Source organism: Mastigoproctus giganteus, chromosome 13 (assembly GCF_048544385.1).
Source record: "Mastigoproctus giganteus isolate SK-2022 chromosome 13, ASM4854438v1, whole genome shotgun sequence".
Classification (NCBI taxonomy): Eukaryota; Metazoa; Arthropoda; class Arachnida; order Uropygi; family Thelyphonidae; genus Mastigoproctus; species Mastigoproctus giganteus.
In genome coordinates, this window is record NC_143587.1 from 34,635,151 (window position 1) to 34,640,984 (window position 5,834).

At 35.0% G+C, this 5,834-nt stretch overlaps 1 non-coding gene across 1 annotated transcript; it reads left to right on the forward strand.

Annotated features, from left to right (window-relative positions):
• Positions 1-5,021: 5,021 nt before the first annotated feature.
• On the forward strand, positions 5,022-5,103 carry TRNAL-AAG (transfer RNA leucine (anticodon AAG)). Its single transcript has one exon. It is a non-coding gene; the product is annotated as a tRNA-Leu (tRNA).
• Positions 5,104-5,834: the final 731 nt, after the last annotated feature.

Below are 5,834 nucleotides of genomic sequence, written 5' to 3' on the forward strand. Positions count from 1 at the left end.
CGCTCCGCGAAAGTCGATACCTGTTTATAGTGTTCCTCAGTAGCAACCAACCGTGGAAAGTCACTTGTATCAAAGACGTTGGTTTCGAGTTGAAGGGGAAGCCTGTAATCCGTGTAGTAGGGACACTCCAGGATGATATGTTGGACCGTTTCCAGGCCCCCACACTTACAGCACGGGGTAGCTGATAATCCCAGTGCGTTTAGCCTCGAGTTCAGGCTGCCATGACCACTAAGGAGGAATGTTAGGTAGAGTCCCGGATTAAACCACGATCTTATTTGTTTGGTTATTTCCGCCGCTTGAGGTAGGAATAGATGTGTTGTCCGCCCCTTGCTGTCATTGGTCCAGCTCTCTTGCCAGTCTATGACGTATAGTTCCCGTAGTCTCTCGTTGTCTTTTTTAATTGTGAGGTTTCTATCTATTTGGTATCTTTCAAAAATAGATATGATGTTCCTACTTCGGCAATATTGGAGATAGGTATTTATGACCTCAAATTTAATTGGGAGCTTTCCGCTAATTATCTGTAGTGCTGATGTTGATATAGTGCGGCACGCTTTGGTGGATGCCAGAAGGAAGAATCTTTGGGCTTGAGTGATTATTTTGTTAACAGTATGTTTTTGTATACTGCCTGCCCATGCACCTGCAGCGTAAGTTATGATTGGAAGCAGAATGCAGTTGTAGTAAAGCAACAAGGTGCGTGGTTTGATATCCCACGAGGTTCTGGTAATTCGAATTAATTTTCCTGTTACTGTCTTAACTTTCTGGAGTATATATTTTGCATGGGGTATGTATTGCTTTTTACTGTCAATCATCACTCCAAGGTATTTAAGTGTAGGGACCATTTTTAGGGTTTGGCTTCCAATCTTTATGTTTGGTGGTCGTTTTATATCCAGTTTTCCTTTCAACAGGATCTGTTTGGTTTTGTCTGAGGAGATTTCTTGTTTATGTGTGGTAGTCCAGGCAGTCAGGTCTTCGAGGATTTCTTGAGCGGCGCTTTCCAAGGATAACCTTGAATTCCCTTGTAGTAGAATAATGAGGTCATCTGCAAATGCAATCTTTGCTGCCGTGTTGTGTCAACAATGGAGAAATCTATTAACATTAACAACAAACTATTTACACTCCCTTGAAACCTATTGCCCAATTAATTATCCTGACCTTCGATCAAAAAGCACGCCATGCTTGTCACCCATCTGTAGATGGGTGGCAAAGTTCGAAACGCGAATTAAGCAACTGATTCGATATTTTAAAGATTTTTGATTAAATATGACAGAAAGAATTGCATAATTAGGTTTCATATTAGGCTTACCTTCGTTTTGCGTATGGGTTTCTAATTCTCTTAGCAGCTACTCGATGCGTGATTTGTCTATGGTCGTGTATCTCCTAATTTTTCGATTACTACTAGATAACCAAAATGATCTTTCCCCTCTGTATCAATTGTTTTTCCATCGACTCTAAATATATTCCATAGTTTTGCTGATGATCGCATATACAGCTTTCTTTATTCTCTGATAAACCTTGTTCTGTATATACAACAAAAAAAATCTATAAACATCTTCTGTTAGCCTCTCAAATCTCGATCAGTAGATTACTCAGTGGAGCGGATAATTAAGTTAACTGTCGTGCCAGTAAAACTTAATCCTGTCTTTTTTATCTCTCAAAGGCAGAATTTTTTGACCTTCACGCAAGATAACACTTTCCAGAAATCCGGAGAAATCTGATCTTCAGACAATATCATATTTCTTCACTCGAAATGGCCTTAACTTCCATCTTTCATTGAAAAATATATTACTTATCGCATCAATAGCTTTCCAAATACAATTCACAAGGTCATGGAGGAAAAAAATAATAAAGTACACAAAACGCGCATGGCTCATCTTGGAATCAAAAAAGGATTATTATGAAGAGGATGGATAATAGGCAAAGATGCAGTGTTTGCATGTTAAGAACCATTAGATTAATTATTAACCATTATCAAACGTTACATTAATTTTTATTTAAACACCTATTTTAATAAATGTTACATTTTATTTTTGTGCTTTTGTAATAAAAATTTTATTTTGTATTTAAAAATTATATTATAATATTTTTTAAATTATAATAATTTTTAAAATCATATAATATATCTATTATTATTAATCTTATATCTGCTTTCAACGCTGCTCGACAAAATTAACAGAACAAAATGTTTTTTATTAATATTTTATTGTTAACACCATTTGAATAATAGGCATCCTGCCATGCAAACTCCGAGTATCCAATAGAAATGGATCTACCACTTCGAACATTATGCAAATTATTCATGCCTATAAAAACACGAGTTGCGACCAATCACTTTATTCCCTTTTTTTGGCTTGCTCAGTGGGATAGACACATCTCCAATATTCAGAATGGCAAGTTATAGTCGTATAGATCAATGCCACTCAAAGTGTGGTCCACGGACTGTTTGCTACCGGTCCGCGACGAATTGGAAATTGGTCGCGGACCAATAGTATCAACTGTCTCTTGAGGTTGCTGCTGCTACAGGCGAAAATATTTTCAACCGGACTGTATTAAGAAGGATCAATTCAAGTGCACTCTATGCAAGGAAGCCAGTAATGTGTATCCCATTAACCCCAAACCACCGCAGAGCTCGTCAAAACTTCTGCCATGAACATGTGACATAGAGCCCTGAAAGATGAGGTATAGTTTCTGTTCTCTGATGAGCCCGTTTTAGCCTACAAACAGATTCTAGACGTTATTCTGCAGACAACGAGGAATACGATACCATCCCCCCAACATCAGAGAAAGGGACACTTACAGTGGAGGCGGTGTTCTCGTGTGGGGCGAAATAATGGTGAACGACAGCAGTCCTCTTTATGTTTTTGATGGGGAATACCATAACTGCGCACAGGTATTGAGAACAGATCCTCGAACCCTATGCGCGACTTTTTATGGGTGCAGTTGGCCCAGATATTCTTTTCATGCACGACAACGCCACTGCACATAGAGCTGAAGTGGTGGAGGAATATCTTGAAACTGAAGATATCCAACGACTGGATATTTAATGGTCAGCACGATCACCAGACTTAAATCCGATCGGACGCGTGTGGGATGTCCTTGGGCGTTGCATTGCACGTCGACAGCCAACTCCACGTTCACTTGGTGAGCGCTGGTGGAAGAATGGGATTTGTTGCCATAGAGCCTTATAGACACCTAATATCGAGCATGGTTCACCGCTGTTAGGCCTGTTTAGCCGTTGGAGGAGATCATTCGCCGTACTGATGTCATGTGACCATATTTCGAGCATCTTGTTTCGACTTCTGTAATGTGACCTTTTTGGTAATTCTTATACAACCCCTCTAAATATCCCTTATACCTGTCCGAAGTTTCTCGCGGTCTCCTCATTTCATCCTTATACTATTGTACACCACCATACCAAATTTTGCCCCACTTCATTGCAAGCTGCACGAGTTACACCACGTTTTCTATGTGCTGTTCATTTTGTCGAGCAGTGTATATTTAGTAGATTGTGCGACACCTATATGAATATTTTCTTCAAAAAATGCTCAAAATAATTCACTGATTAGTGGCAGTTTTTAAAAACCCTCCACCGACTGTACTCAGCCCTGCACATATTGGTGTAATTCGCTGTATGTACTGTTTTAGCTTTCGACAAAAACTTAATAACCTAGCGATATTCCAAAATAAGACATTGCCCATTGGCATCTTGGATTCATCTACACACACAGGGATTCATCCTTGTACAATGATGCATATTTTTACCAGTGCTGTTGTATCAAATACTACGCTGCCAGCATTTTTGATAATTTCCAAGAAACAAATACTTTGAAAAGCCTTTGAATATAACGATAAGATATTTTAAATAAAGCTCATGACTAACAATATTACAAATTTACAATATATATTTTGATGATAATAAATTCATAATATATAATTTATAATAATAAATTTAATTTATAATGAATTTATAATAGATTTGCAAATTTATAAATTTATGTTTATAGTTTCTTTATATTTACACTTTAATGGCTTTAATATTAATTTTAGAGTTACGCATTATATAATACAATAAGTTTAATTAATTAATGAATAAAATAATTAAATTAAATAATTTATTAAAATTCATATAATTGTTTGCTTAATAATTAAATACAGAATTTATAAAACTGCTGTGGATAAGTTAAATTTTATTTATATTATTAACTGATCATAATTATTATTATTTTTTATTTGTGCGATGAGCCATTGCTTCTATTCGTCCTTAATTAAAGGAATATAAAAGCATGTAGAGATGCACGCACTGCCATCTAGAGGCTGTGCTGTAAGCTTCAAAGTTGAAAATAAAGTATACTGCCATCTAGAGGCTGTTCTGCAAGCCCCTCAAAGTGTTGTAGATTAAAAAAAAAATGGTATAAATGGTACGAATATTAAAAGCTGTTATTATTATTTTAAAAATAAATATTTGGAAACGCTGTAAATAAAAGAAATAAAAATTAACGTTAGATTTAATACGTTATGTCCTCTTCATAAATTTAATATTTAATAATTCGTCCAATTAAATTCTGTAATAAATTCGACATTTGTCTTATGAACTTTGCACTTCCCCTTCTTCTTCACATCCAAGAATATTGATTAAATACAGACAAGACATTCATCTAATGTTATCAGTGAATTGTTATTTGAGTATATATAATTAAAATATACAGGAAACTATTCAAATCAGAATTAAAACTGAAACTTTGAATTCGTGTAATTGAGTTGGTGTTATTATTGCCAGCCATGGTTCTGCAGGTTATGTCCTACAGGAGCTATCGGAACAGAGTTATTCACAGTCAATTCTTAATTCATTTACAGTGCCCGTTGTATTAGCCAGGAACATCCGCTGTAGGCAACTTGTTCTGTTTAGATTAAATGTTAGGGGACTAGCGAAGTCTTCACCATTGCGCCTTCTGCTATGAGGATAAGCAACAGTAGTTCTAGTTCCAGTTAGTCTTGCAAGGAGAAAAGTGTTTGTTTGCACACAAGGTAGGGTGGCCGAGCGGTCTAAGGCGCTGGTTTAAGGCACCAGTCTCTTCGGAGGCGTGGGTTCGAATCCCACCCCTGCCAACCGTTATTTTTATATCGGCATATTTCCCCACAAGTGCTAACCTAATATTAATCCAATAAATTTTAAGTCAAAAATTCTCTGTCAACTTATTACGTTAATTATATTAGTACATGGTTATGATTACCCCTCTAGCTTGCATGCTGTACAAGCAGCGATTTTAACTAGCAATCAATTGAATAAATAAACAAGCCAAAAACAAATACATAAAAATAAATTATTCCCAAAATGAGCTGGTTGACTTCGCATTAGAAGAATTAAAATAAACAGAGAAAGTACAATATTATTTCTAATTTATTTTAAATACTAATTTAAACAGACTAATCATTTTATTTTTGGAAACAATAAATATAGAAGGTGAACATTAAATAATGTCCCATATTTTATCGATAGATCAAAATAATCACCATAAAACCTGTATGGTCAAAAATCGAGCATTTCTGGATTTTTGGACTTTGAGGATTATAAATTTGATTTTAATTTTAATTAATCTGGATCATAAATTTGATTTTAAACTTGATTATAAATTAATAAGCAAATATTTATTTTATAAATACTTTAGTATTAATTATAACTACGATATCCGAATGACAATTAATTTTTCTTTAAATTTAATCTAGCATACAAGGTTATAATATTTATAATAATACCTGACATTTTTAATTATTAATAATAAAGTCAGGTATTTTCTATAACAACAAAAAACAAAAGTTCAAAAAGAAATGTTCGTGTT